This window comes from Quercus lobata, chromosome 5, assembly GCF_001633185.2.
Source record: "Quercus lobata isolate SW786 chromosome 5, ValleyOak3.0 Primary Assembly, whole genome shotgun sequence".
Classification (NCBI taxonomy): domain Eukaryota; kingdom Viridiplantae; phylum Streptophyta; class Magnoliopsida; order Fagales; family Fagaceae; genus Quercus; species Quercus lobata.
The window spans coordinates 65,875,241-65,891,055 of NC_044908.1; the positions used below are offsets into that span (position 1 = coordinate 65,875,241).

Sequence of the window (15,815 nt, forward strand, 5' to 3'; positions counted from 1 at the left end):
GCATTAGAGTAGAATTCTTTGACTAACTCTTTAATGGGATCTTCAAAGTTACCAAATAGGCTGGCCCAATCTTTGTCCACAAAGATCTTAGGGATGTAGGTTGATCCCACTGTGTTAAACCTCACAATTCTTTCCACCACAATAGGTGCATTCTTGAAGTTGTTGTTGAAAGATTGAGAGTTCAAAAGAGTCATAAATCTCTTGTTGTCAAATTGACGAGTCCTCTTTGATACCGGAGTTGATGTGAGATCAATCAAGGGTTCCTTACCACGTGAAGATCGACAAGACAATTGCAAAATACCACACAAGCAAACAAACCATACACAAACATGAAAACAAACTTGATTAGATACAAGTTAGTCCATAAACAAGAACAAATTAATAAAAACTGTCCTAAAATGGAAATAGACAAGCAAACATAGACACAAGGACATGTTGTAAGTGCTAAGGGTCTAAAAAGACTTAAATAACATGAGTGAATGCAAAACATGTCAAGTATTACAGTGTGTACATCAAGTGTGCTTTTGGTGTGTATGTGAGATGCATGAGCAATGCATGAACAAGCACTCATGGGGTAAAGTGTGTAAAACACACAACCAATGATCAAAACATTTTAAACATGCATAATCATGGTAATTCCCATAAATTTGTACTCAAAGGAGTCCAAAACAATGAAAAAAAAATACCATATAGGCATTTTATCAAACACTTAGAATGCATACATTACACTTATATTTGAAAAAATGCATGAACATATGTAAAACTTGCCTAAATACATGTTAAAATGCCACTAGAGGCCAACAAAAACACAACCAACTACAATAGACATAGCCCAAAAAACAATTTGAAAAGATCTGACAAAAATTAAAAATTTTCCAACCCTTTTCAAAATAACCCCAACCCTAGAAATCTAAGAATCTAAGGCTTAATCTAAGGAATCAAAGAGTAAAAGATGTTAAAACATACTTTAGATAAGTTGTTCGGTTCTAAGACTTTAGGAACTAAATGTATTAGAACTTCAATGTGTATTGTGTTGGCAAACTTGATCAAAACTTAGAGTCTAGATTTAAGCTGCTCAAAGTGTGTTTATGTGTAAAGTTGGAATTGAGTGATTGTAGAATTTATTAGACTAAATTTGCAAGGCTCGATCGATCGAAAATTAGACTCGATCGATCGAACCTCATGCAGATTGTTTTTTCTACAGAATTTCCAACTCAGCCCAAGTCCATATGACGTGTAGGGTTTTATGTTTTGCTTCAAGTATAAAAGGAAAAACCCTAGCCACGTTTTAGAGGTTGTTGATATGCTGTGTGTGTGTGAATCTTCTATGAAATCTAGAGATGTTTACCTTCATACACACTTAGGGTTATCATGATCAAGATTGATGTCAAGAACATGGTGATCTCTTCAGTTGCTATTTCAAGAGCTTAAAGAAAAACACAAGTAGGAGAACTTGTGGTTGATGTGGATCAAAGAAAGAAGTAGTCCGTGGACTCAAAGCTATCACGTGATCGTTGTAGTAAGTTTTCTACTCGAGGTACCAATAGGATGTTAGTAGTCTAAGTCTTATTGTACAAATTTCAATTCTTTCATAATGGATCTATTTTACCTTGAGGATAGCTAGGTTAAATCCTCCCCAGGTTTTTTACTGGTTTGGTTTTCCTGGGTTATCATATCGTGTGTTCTTTATATTTCTGCACTATTTACATAATATGATTTGAATGTGTTTAACCTAGATCTTATTAATGAACTTGTTAATCAACTTGGCTTAATATTAGGTTAAACAACTTGTGTTTAAGGGGTCTAAAAACGTACATAAGTCTTAGAGTTGAAATCCTTTAAGTTTTGGTTAAGATTTGAGTGAAAAATGTGTTTTGGGTTGAGAGAGGCACGGAGGAGGCAAAAAGCAATTTCTAAAAAACTGTCATTGATTGCCCTTTTAAAAACTGAAAATCTGCTCATTTCATAGGATAGCTAATCGCGAGGTACTCGCAGGTTACTCGCTAAATGCCTCAAATGCAAAGGGCAAGTTTCGCAAGAAGCTGTTTCTCACAAAGGAGTCACGAGGGAGTCATGAAACTCTCTGTGTAAAATTTTGGAAGAAATGAAAATTAGCTTCCTCATTTTCACGATTAGGTTACGAGATAGCTTACTTGCAACTTACTCGCAAAAATGCCTCTGAAGAAGATTTTCAACAAAACAGATTTGGCTTTTTGGAAAAAATTTCAACACACAAGTGCTAAACAAAAAAATTCTCAAAAACAAATAAAATACTCAAAAATCTTTTTGGGTTTGATCATCAGGTAATTGAGAATACACAAATCACATTTGAACATGTACAATCACACAAATGAAATAGGCATTCATTGAACATTAGTCTTGTGTGTTGTATGTGTGAATCAAGTATGAACTAGTCCATAGTCTAGTATAAAGCTTCAATGATCAATTCAATCAAGTCTTACACAACTAGCATGAAGTCAAGTGACCTATCTCACTAGTAACAATGAACATATATGACTCCCCATCAAAGTGTTTACATTTGATTGAAAGCTTTTCATTTGACTTCCATTTTTCAAACTTTTTGATCAATACAACTCAATTTTTTTTAGCAATGATGCCATGAAATTTTTCATATTTCTTTGAGTAATAAGCCTTTGGCTTTGGCATCATACATTTTGAATACAAATTGCTCCACCTTTTTCTAGTCAAATTAGTTTTCAAAGCAAGGATTTTTCAACTCTTTTTTTTTTTTTTTTTAAGATTGACGTTTGTAGAGCTTTTTGACATAAAAATAAATGTGAAGAGATTGTGCCTACGCATGTATCAAGATCAAACAAGACTATTGATCAATCATTCATGACAAGCTTGAAGATATATTTACAACAATCAAACATAGATTTCTAAATTTTGCTCACTTAAAAAAAAATGTGCGTACATAACAAGCTAAGCTCGTAAATGCACTACGCCATTAGTACGAAGGTATTAGGCCAAACTCAACACATGATATACACAACACAAGTGATCAAACTTTTTGAGATTTTTTACTTTTTATGGGTTTTTGAATTTTTAACACACTTAAAAAAAAAAACAATAAAGTAATATCAACAAAAACAAGGTAAACAAAACAAAGACATAAAAGAAACATGCTAGGGCAAAAGCAATGACCCTAGAAGAATGCATATGCCATGATGCATGAAACTATAACCCTAATACATTGAAAGTATTAATGCATGGACATAGTGAGTAATCATTCATGAGTACCCTTCTTCACCCACACCACACAAGTGTTTTGGGTGAGGTCCTTAGAAGGAGGGGTACGATTGACATAACTCTCAAACCTTAGGGTGAAGTTAGTTAGGCATAATGAAATGCTCTTCAACATCTCCACAACGCCTCCAATGAATTGTCCCTCATTTTCTCCTTTGGCTTGGTTTCCCTTTGGCATTCTTCTTGAGATTCCTTGATCACGCAAAGAGTTAGCCCTCTTAAGAGCCTAAAACTTGAAGCAATTTGGTCTTGTGTGCATCACAAAAAACAAAAAAAAACAAAAATCACAATGGCGTTAAATTAGGGAAATCTTACTAATATACATCCATTGAGGCAATCGATAGTACATCTCTCTATTCTTCAAAGCCACAGCTAACCAAAATTGCACATGCCATGGAAGAGTCGCAGAAAAAAGAAAGAAAAAAAAAGTGTAGAATGTGTTTAATTTTTAGTTTCCTTTTTCTTTTTTTCTTTTTTTTTCATATTTTTAATAATTTTGTAGAATGTTGAAAGCTCAAATTAGTGTGAAAATACTAGAGCTTGTTCAAACCCCAAATTAAAAATTACGACTAGATTGCTTTTACCCTAACTTGTCAAAAGTGCGGAATAAGAGTAAATAAGCACAATATGCCAATAACACTACTCTAAGCCATATCCAACCACAATGAACAATAAAATTAAAGCTTAAAGAGTAGGAAAGAGAGATGCAAACACAAGATAACATCAAGATGTGTTATCGAAAAGGAAACCAAAAAACTCGGCGAAAAACCTCTTCACAACCCTCTAAGTCGAAATCGATTCACTAGTGAATATAGTTGGAGTACACGAATAACAAAAGACCCTCCAAGCTTAGTCTACCCCATGTACTTGAGCCCTCCAAGCTCCTGCTACCAACGGAATTCTCGAAGTCTTGTCTTCACTAGCTTTCCGAATCTTGCAATTCAGCCAATTGCATCTGCCACTAAACTGCTCCTTCCAATGCTTCCTAATAGCACCAAAACTTCACTCAACACTCAGATTGGGCGTGGTAAGTGTTTAGGCTAAGAACCTCCCAAGGATGTAGAGATGGAAAGGTAGGAGTAAAGGAAAATCAAGAGGAAATGTGTAGATGATTGTGGGAATAATAGTCTCTAACTCTCAAGTGCATTTGCTATGATTTTCTCTCTGAAAAGCACTCCTTACAATTCGTGGGTAATGAGGGTATTTATAGTCTGGGTAAAGAATTTGGTAAAGCACTTTATCTTTTTTCCAAACAAAATGTTTCGCAGGTACCTCGCGAGATGGCCCTTCTCATGAAACACTCGTGAACTTCACAGTTGTGTGTGACTCTTCAGCTTCGAGTCATGTGCTTCACACATGGCCTTTTCACGGGTTACTCATCTCACAAGCTTCTTCCAAGCTAGTTGCAAACTGCACTAATTCATCTTTGAAGCTTGATTCTTCACCAATCTCTCACACTCATCCCTTACAAATAAACCCACATAAATATAGGGAAATGATTGAAGAAATTACAATCAAATTTGGCACAGAATTAAAGCCAATAGAGGCTAGTTGGAAATTACAACTTTACAAATGTGTTTTGAGATTTTGGTAAATGTAATTGGTGGTTTGGGAGGTCTGATGGGGGTTAGAAGGCTAGGTACAACAGCTGTCAAGATGAAGAAGATAAGAGAAAATTAAAATGAAAAAAAAAATGATCACAACGTTTTCACGACAAATCATAGATGATAAGTTATTATTTGCTATTATAGGTGAGCAAAAAAGTAATTTAAGTTGTAAATTCAAGTTAGAACCTGAAAGCTCAGATTTGTGCTAAAACACAAGAGCTTGTTTAGACCCCCAAATAAAAATTACGGGTAGATTGCTTTTACTCTAACTTAGACTAACTGTGGAACAAGAGTAAATAAGCGCAATGAACTGATAACTCTACCCTAAGCCATATTCGTCTATCATCAACAATAAAATGAAAGTTTAAAGAGTAGGGAAGAGAGATGCAAACACAAGATAACACTGAGACGTGTTATCAAAGAGGAAACTGAAGAACTCGACGAAAAACCTCTCTGTGACCCTCTAAGTCAAAATCGATCCACTAGAGAATAAAGTTGGAGTACATGAACAACAAAAGACCTTCCAAGCCTAGTCCACCACATGTACTTAAGCCCTCCAAGCTCCTGTTACCAACGGACTTCTTGGAGTCTTATCTTCTCTAACTTTCCGGATCCCACAATTCAACTCGATTGCATCCGCCAATGAATGGCTCCTTCCAATGCTTCCCAGCAGCACCAAAATCTCACTTTACATTTAGAATGGGTGTGGTAAGTGTTTAGGCTAGCAACCTCTCAAGGATCTAGAAATGGAAAGGTAGGAGTTGAGGAAAACCATAAGGAAATGTGAAGATGATTGTGGGAATAACAATCTCTAACTCTCAAGTGTATTTTCTAGGGTTTTCTCTCTAAAAAACACTCCTTACACTTTGTGGGTAATGAGGGTACATATAGTGTGGGTAAAAACTTAGTAAAGCAAAACACAACTTTTGCCAAACAGAAACTTTCGCGGGTCCTTCATGGGTTGGCCCTTCCTGCGAGACAGTTGCAAAAATGATAGCCTGGCATGACTATTCATCTTCCAGTCATGTGCTCTACACGTGGCCTTTTTGTGGGTTGCTTCTCGCGAGCCAGTCGCAAAATCCACTTGTTCAACTTTTGAAACTTGATTCTTCATCGACCTCTCACACTCATCCCTTACAATTAAACCCACATACATACAGGGAAAATGATTGAGGAAATTACAATCAAATTTGGCACGGAATTAAAGCCAACACAATATAGTTAGAAATCACAACTTTATAAAACCAATAACACTTACTATTATGAAAGTGTTGTACAAATATTATGGATGTAATACATCTCATTTTAATTATACCAACTATCATATTAATTGACTTATTGACTTAACATCTATCTTCTTAATGGAGATAGATGAGAATAACGTTTTGAAAATGATTTCAAATGTGAACAATGCAAATAAAATTTTTTGAACATTAGAGAGAAGAATGAAACCCTATGTATAAGGGATTTTTTTTAAAGGAGAAAATTAATTAAATAAAAAGGGCTAATTAAAAGTAAGATTTAGTAAAGTTTTATTATTTATGAAAATCCTACAAGGAACATTTTTATTTTGCGTTACATTTGACTTCGTATAAGAGATCTGAGGGTCAACTTCTTCCTACACCAAAAACTAATTGGTGTCTTAATTTGATGATAAAAAGATATCATTAGAAACAGACACCATAGGTTATGAGGTTTAAATCACACTAAATAATTAATATTTTAATTTTAATTGCTTATCTAGAGAGATAGGCAACGAATTAATGTTAATATGTTAATATTTAAGCCAAGGGAGAGAGAGTAACAAACGGGTATAGGTTTTTCTATATAAAGGGTGCTTTGAACATGTCAATGGAAGACCACAAAACTACGCAGGTCTACTTTTGTTCGTCTTGTCTTGTAGGCCAATTCCACATTGGTCTGAAGTTCCAGACACACAACACCTGCCTTGAGTGCTACAGCCTTGAGAAGTGCAAGACCACAATATCTTGAGGTTGCCCCATATGTATATAATGTAAATGGTCATTTAGAAGTTCTTTTTGAAGGGTTATAATTATTTTGTACAATCCTAACTTTGATGTTAAAAATATGAGTGCTCATAGATTGGTCATAATCACTGGCAGCCGTGCAGTTCTATTGAAGCTAAAACAGAAGGTGGAGGCTGAAGATAGGAGAGGGTAGCAATGATCCTTATCTCTTTAGCACAAATAACTTTGCTGGAAGACAAACATGGGTGTTTGACCCTGAAGCTGGTACCCCAGAAGAGCGAGCTGAGGTTGAAGAGGCTCGCCAAAATTTCTACAAGAATAGACGACAAGTCAGGGCCAGCAGTGATCTTATATGGCGAATGCAGGTACCCTTCAAGCCTCCTATCCTCCTAGCTCTCCTCTCTCCAATTTATACTGATATGGTTTTCTCCACAGTCCAAGTAGTGATTTTTGCTTTTTTAGCTTTGAGTTTTTAATTTTGTATTTTGTATAGTCAAATCCTATACATCCTATATATAGAAGTTCAACCATTGTATTGAAATTTTCACTTATTAATTATTATTATTATTATTATTAGTAATAATCGCATCTTTATAGTTATAGATTCTCTTCCTCCATTTGTTTTTGAAAGTAAGCTAGATCATTTACGAGTCAAATTTTGTTTTTCTGAATCAAGGTTAATTTACTTGATATATAACTACTACTTTCTTCTTCTTTTCATGTTTTCCTTCGTTAATATGAAACGGGGGAAAGCCATAATTTGAATTGAGGTGAGTCAAAGTTTGAAAATACTTTTTTCCATAAAAATCCAAACTAATATCCATTTTGTATTAACAAATTATTAACAAAATAATAAATACAGTAATTGTTTTTGAATACATTGCAACACAATTTTCTATCATAGTGGAACTTGATTTCTTTTAAAATAAATTAATGAGAGAAATAGATTGTGGATATAGTCATACATAACCGCACGAGTAAAACATTTATATTAAGTAGATTAAAAAAAATGGACAAAATTTGGTTAACAAATTGATCATAGCCTAAGGCTACAACATTACTCAATATTGTTAACATTTTTACATATTTCGAAAATTTAACCGTTGGATTGCATGTTTTTTGCACTCTTAACACACATGTCAAATTTTGTGCCAATATGATATTATTTACTATATGATCTATACGATTATATTTTATGCATAATTTTAAACTACAAAACTTGCAATTTACACAATTTCTTGATGACATTGCTATTGATCTTTAATTTTCTAGAAATTTGAGAAGCATAGAGGATATATGAAGAAAATGTAATTCAACAATGGATTTGTCGAAATTCACCTCCAATTAAAAGATATTGAGTAAGGTTGTAGCCTTAAGCTACAACGAATTTTGTAACTAAATTTTACCCACAAAAAAAAAAAAAAAAAAATTAATGAGAGAAGTAGGCCAAAAGAATAAATAAGTATTAAGTTTAGGATAAAATTTAGTTACAAAATTGGTTGTAACCTAAAACTACAACCTTACTCAATAAAATAAGCATTACCACATATTTTAAAAATCTAATAACTAAATTACAAATTATTTACTCTCTTAATACACATATCAAATTTTGTGTTAATCAGATATTATTTACTATATGATTTATAAGCTTATATTTTATACATAATTTTAAATTACAAAAATTTTCAATTTAAACAATTTATTAATGATATAGCTATTGATCTTTAATTTTATAAAAAATTTGCAAGTATAGAGGATATAAGAAGAAGATGTAATCCAATGGTAGATTTATCAAAATTTCACCTCCAAAATATATTAAAGTTGTAGTCTAAGGCTACAACCAATTTCGTAACTAAACTTTGTTCTTAAGTTTAAATGACACAGCCACCAAAACAATTTAATGCTTTTGAATTAAACTCAATGAAAGATTAGATTTGTATAAAAACACAAGAGCTTGTTTAGACTTCCAAATTAAAATTATGATTAGATAGCTTTTACTCTAACTTATACTGAGTGCAGAACAAGAGTAAAGAAGCGCAAACAACCGTTATCATTACCCTAAGTCATATTCATCTATTATCAACAATAAAAGGAAAGTTTAAGAGTAGGGAAGAGAGATGTAAACACTAGATAACACCGAGACGTGTTATCAAAGAGGAAACCGAAGAACTAGGCAAAAAACCTCTCTGCGACCCTCCAACTCAAAATTGATCCACTAGAGAATAAAGTTGGAGTACATGAATAATAAAAGACCCTTCAAGCCTAGTCTACCCCATGTACTTAAGCCCTCTAAGCTCCTGCTACCAACTGACTTTTCGGAACCTTGTCTTCTCTAGCTTTTTGGATCCCGCAATTCAGCCCGATTGCATCTGCCAATGAATGGCTCCTTCCAATGCTTCCCAGCAGCACCAAAATCTCACTTTACACTCAGTATGGGTGTGGTAAGTGTTTGGGCTAGCAACCTCTCAAGGTCAAGGATATAGAGATGGAAATGTAGGAGTTGAGGAAAACCACAAGGAAATGTGTAGATGATTATGTGTATGACAATCTCTAACTCTCAAGTGTATTTTCTAGAGTTTTCTCTCTAAAAAGCACTCCTTACAATTTGTGGATAATGAGGATATATAAAGTGTGGGTAAAGACCTGGTAAAGCAAAACTTCACTTTTTAGCAAACAGAAAGTTTCACGAGTCCTTCACGGGTTGGCCTTACCCGCGAGACACTTGCGAAAACCTCTATTCTAGCATGACTCTTCATCTTCCAATCATGTGCTTTACACGTGGCTCTTTCGCGGGTAAGCTTCTCGTGAGACACTTGCAAAAACCACTTGTTCATCCTTTGAAGTTTGAGTCTTCACACTATCTCACACTCATCCCTTACAATTTGAAGCCCACATACATACAAGGAAAAACGATTGAAGAAATTACAATTAAATTTGGCACGAAATTAAAGCCAACACAAAATTGTTTTCAATCACAACTTTACACTCAAGTACAATCCCCAAAATATAGAGTGATTTTAAGACCACAAATTATTCCACAACTTTAACGTGACATACTATAAGTGATTGTCTATTACTTACACATGAATTCGCCATTTTTTTCCATGACTCACACTCTGCCACATTGTAGTTGTTGCAAAAAAGTTATGAAATAATTTGTAGTAATAGATATTTTCCAAAATAAAATACATTAGGTAAATATGGCAAAATGGGTTAAAATTTGCTGACCCAATTCGAAAATATCTTACTCAAATCCAAATATTTTCACTCAAAGCAAAACTAGTTGACTAGTGACCCGACACGACTTTTTTTTTTTTTTTTTTTTTTTTCGCAGATCAACTTGAACTCGACCCATTTTTAAAACTTTTTTTTTTTTTTAAGAAAAAAATTAAGACATTATTGATTTAATTCTTTGTTATGAATTTTACAGTATACAAGTCAAACTCTGAAAGCTCAAAATGTGTAAAAACACAAGAGCTCGTTTAGACCCCCAATTTAAATTACGACTTGGTTGTTTTTATACTAACTTAATACTAAGTGTGGAATAGTGTAAATGCAAGCAAACATGCAAGAGAGCTACTCTAATCCATATTTAAAGCAACATATCAGTAAAATGAAATGAACAAGATTAGGGAAAAGAGATGCAAACACAGATAACACTGAGACGTGTTATCGAAGAGGAAACCGAAGAACTCGGCGAAAAACCTCTCCGCCGCCCTCCAAGCGGTAATCAATCCACTAGACAATCAGTTGAGATACATAGGTAAGCAAGAGACCCTCCAAGCCTAATCTACCCTCTGTACCTAAGCCCTCCACGCTCCTACCCAACAAGGCTTCTCGGAACTATGTCTTGTCTAGCTCTCCGAATCCCGCAACAAGCTTCATGTTGCATTTGTCATCCTTGGCTTCTTCTAATGTTTCCCAGCAGCACCAAAACCTCACTGGACACTCTCAAAAGGTGTGGTAAGTGTTTGGGCTATTGACCTCTCAATGGTATGGAAATGGAGAGGTAGGAGATGAGGAAATTCCACAAACAGAATGTGTAGAGAATTGTTGGTATAACAATTTCTAATTCTCAAGTGTTTTTGCTAGGGTTTTTTCTCAGAAGCTCTCTGTTACATTTGTGGTTAATATGGGTATATATAATGAGGATACAGAAAGTGTGTATCAGGCAGTACAGACTGGCAGAACAGAATGTCTCGCGGGAAGGCCTTACCCGCGAGATACTCAAGAGACACAGCTGTCTCCATCTGTACAGACTCCTTGCATTCCAGTCATATGCAGGGCACATGCATCTTTTCGTGGGATGCTTAGTCGCGAGATACCTGCGAAAACCTTCCTTGCTTCAATAGCTTGAGTCTTCACACTCTCTCTCACTATCACACAACCCTTACAATAAATTCCCACAACAGATACAGGATACAAAATATTGAATAAAATTACAATCAAATTTGGCATGGAATAAAAGCCAACAAAATACATATTTGTAAATCACAACTTTACAATCTCCCCCTTTGGCTATTCTGTGACGAAACCCCTAAAAACAGACTCTAGGCTTAAACGTGAGTTTGGGAACAATGGCAAAACTCACTCACACCTAATCTAGAAACTGTGAAGCACTTGCAGTTTATACCTGTAACTTGAAACACTTGCACACAAACAAAACTTTCATTAAACTTATGACAAGTTGAACACAAGGTATGAACAAGAGCAAGCATAGTGCGATCAAGTATGTAAACAATATATATCATGCAAACAAACACTTAATCAAACAAGGGCAGTCATTAGAGAATGACTCCAATGAACATATAACAAGTAAATGTTCATCCGGACATGTACAACGAAGCAATCACTTACGATTACTTGCATGTCCAATCACACAACCAATGCAACATACACGAAGTATATGCATCTAGGAACAATCCTACTAAGGGCACAAGTGTGAAGTACTCAAGACATTATAGCAATATCTAAAAGTACACAGAGAATGCTACACAAGCATTGAGAAAGTCACAAACACAACATACTGAATAAACACTGAAATTAACCAAAAAAATGTGTTGAGGTTTTAAACAAAAGCAGTAAAAGCATAAACATAAACCAGTAGTTGAAGAAGCTAAATATACACACACGTAAACCGATAACCACTAAACCAATGTTTCTAAGTCTGAACCTATGCTCCCCCTAACACTGTGCAAGCTCCCCCTCAAACTTTTTCTCCCCCTTTTTGACCGGAATGGCCAAAGGGCTAGAACTGGTCGGACTCGGAGTCTGAACCAAGGCTAACAGATAAGTCATCGATTTGAGATGATAAAGTTGTGATTTGACCCTGGACATAAGCAAACTGGTCCGCTGTGTGCCGCATATGGGAATCTAACATAGTGTACATTTGCTTTACTCTGTCAAGAAGACAGTCGAGTCTATCTGGTCCTAGTGTTGGTGCTGAGGATGATGGCTGAGTTGATGGCTCTGTGGCAGAAGTGAATCTGTCAATCTCTTCCTCCGTATCTTCACCCTTGTCCGCAACATGACCCTGTGGTATCGTATGCACACCTCTCTTGGAACCTTTGATGTGGGCTGTGCTCCTGCTGACTGTGTGTGCACCAATGGGATATTCCCTCGAAACCACAGTGAGGCCACTCGGGAATTTGAGCTTTGTCTTCGCAATTAAGCCCATAATCAGTGATGGAAAAGGCATAACTGTTCTAGAATGTTGCTTCTCAATGCTTTTCTTCAACAGATGAAAGATGTGACCACATATATCAATCTCTTAATGAGTAAAGAGATCGTACAAAAACTTTGTCCTTCCAGCTGACAATGTAGTGAGGTTGGTGACAAGGTACATGTTATGGATCATTACATATACCAAAGCCCTCATCTTTGGTGAAAAAGGAATTGTATTCATGGATGACTTCTTTGATGTTCCACCAAGAATTTTCACCATGTTCGCAGTAGATCCCAATCTGTCTTCATATTGGACTAAGATAGGTTGAGAGGGAGGACGAATCTCCAAATATTCTTGAATGCTGTCTCTTGTAATCACAAATTCCTTGTGTCTCACCCAACACTCTATATGATCTCCGTTCACAACAGCATTGGAGAAAAACTCCTTTATGATCTCTGAAGACAACCCCAACCGGGTTCAATAATTTGGTCCAAGTTCTTTCTTTGAACACCTCAGGGATGAAAGTGTCCTCAAGTGATTCCAGTTGCACTACCCTTTCCATGATAATGGTTGCGCCCTTGTAGCAATCATTGTATTTCATATCTACTTTTGCTGACCTGAAGTTGTCGGAATCAGTGCGGGCACGTTTGGATGATTTCTTGGTGGCTGCATGCTTAGTAGGAGCCATCTGTGTAAAGTAACACAATCATAGAAAAGAGCCACAGAACATAACAAAAATTGATTAAATTCATGTTAGATCAAACAAAAATGAAGACATCTCAAAATAGAGCATATCACACTCAAAATAGAGCAAACAAACATAACCAACATGCTAAAAATGTTAAAGCATGTAAGTATAATCAGAATGCATGAATAGAGTGAGTGTATCTGTTTGTGCATAGGCTCTGCATGTGCTTGTGCATGTGTGTGCATCTTGAGATGCATGGGGGGTGCCTAGAAAGGCCCTAGAGAGTGCCTAGTGAGTGCAATGCATAGAATTGTAGCACAAAGCAAGTTAAACACATCCAAAACATGTGAAACAAGGTTAATCAAAGTAAACTCAAGTAAAGGAACTCATTTGATTCCAACACAACCAAAGAATGTCACTTGAACATTCTGTCAAGCACCTAGCATGCAACAATGCACAACAATGATGGAAAATGCCTGAACATAGTGAAAATATGCCTCAATACATGTTAGAACTGCCACAAGGGGCCAACACAGATGCACAAACACCAAATGGGTTAAGCCCAATCAAGAGATTGAAAAAATTTTCACAAAAATTAGAATCCCAACCCAATTTTCGAAAATCCCCAATTTTCGAAAATCCCCAATTTTCAAAGCCCTAAGCACAAATACCTCATAATCCGAGAATAAAAGATGAAAATGGTGTTAGAACCACATACCTTGAAAGGGTTTTGCAGAGATTTTGCTTGAAAATGATGGGGTTTGAGTAAAATAGTGATTTGGGTTGAAAGGGGTTCGAGAGGCTTATGCGAGGGAAGTGAAAGGTGTTTGAAAAACTGTCACATCTGCTACATAATGACTGTAAACACGTGTTTTTCGCGAGTTAGGCAGTAGCGAAGCAGTCGCGAGAAGGGCCACTGAAGCTCAAAACCTTTCGCAAGAAGCTTTAAGTCGCGAGACAGTCGCTATAGCTTCTATGTGATTTTGAGAAAAATTCAGTTTTTGCCTAAAAACCATTTCGCGAGAAGAGGGTAGTCGCGAAATACCCGCGAGGAAGTAGCGAGAGTTTCTGTATGAAAAACATGACTTTTGATTTCCCTTAAGCACATTTCGCGGAAAGCTCTAAGTCGCGAGCTTCTTGCGAAACAACCTCTGAACCAGTTTTTGAAGAAAAACACAAAAATGCATTTTGAACAAAAACTAAAAACATGAAAGTATAAAATCACTTACAAAAACAAATAAAACACTCAAAAATCTTTTCATCAAGTACTTGAGCATACACATCACATTTGAACATGCACAATGACACAAATGAGATAAGCATTCATTGAATCAAAGTCTTGTGTGTTATGGGTGAGTATCAAGTGTGAAATAGTCCTTAGACCAGAGTGAAGCTTCAATGATCAATTGAATCATGTCATACACAACTAGTACTAATTCAAGTGATCAATCTCAATTATAGAAATGAACATATATGACCTCCCACAAATTGATTACACAACTTAGAAGCTTTTCATTTGGCTTCTGCATAAATCATGACATTTGATCCTTTTTGGATAAATACATCTCTTTTTGAGGTTGGTGCTTGAAATTTTTGATATTTCAACATTGAGGATTAGCCTTTAGCTTTTTGAGCACCATACATTTCAATACAAAAGTCGTTTTCCCTTTTTCCTAGTCAAATACTAGTATGTGCGACAGGCTTTTGCAGCTCAATATCTCTTTTTCACTTCGAGATTTACATTTGGAGAGCTCAATTGCAAAAAAAAAAAAAAAAAAAACATAAAAAATAACGTGGGAAAAGATATAGGCACAAGTCTATGCAAGTATCAAGATCATCAAGACAATTGACCAATCATTCATGACAAACTTGAAGATCTATTTACAACAATCACGCATAGTTTTCAAGATTTCTTCCACACAGATAGATGTGCATATAGTAACAAGCTAAGCTCGTAAATGCACTATGCCATTAGTACGACGAAGGTACAAGGCCAAACTCACATGTGATATACACAAAGACAAGCGATCAAACTTTTTGAAGATTTTTCAATTTTTATGGGTTTTTGAATTTTGAACACACTCAAAAACAGAGCAAGAATTGAAAGAACACAAAAAAAAAAACTTGTAAAAGAAGACATGCTATAACCAAAAAACAATGCATGATATGATGCATGAACCTATGATCCTAAGCATTGGAAGTATTGATGCATGGACATGGGTGATAATCATGCATGAATACCCCTCTTCACCTACACGTCATATGCGTTTGGGGTGATATCCCTATAGGATTGGGTACATGAATTGTGACCTTCAAACCTACTGTTGAAGTTTGCCAAACATGTGGTAAATGCCTCAATCATCTTCATTACATCCACCACACCGGAATCTTCATTTTGACTTCATGGTTGCCCAACAGTCCAATTCCTCATGTCCTCTCTTGGTCCTCTTGTCCTTTGGTCCCTAGCATTATTCAATGCTCTCAGCTTATGACAATTGGGTCTGGTGTGCCCTTGTATTCCACAATAATGGCATACATGGTTTGCTCTCGGACCTCTTTGTGATTTTGGAGGTGATCTCCCTTTGGCTTTAGACCTGACC

At 35.7% G+C, this 15,815-nt stretch overlaps 1 pseudogene; it reads left to right on the plus strand.

Moving 5' to 3' along the window:
• Window positions 1–7,020: 7,020 nt before the first annotated feature.
• LOC115990967 overlaps window positions 7,021–15,815 on the plus strand; it is a 39,992-nt pseudogene continuing 31,197 nt past the window's right edge.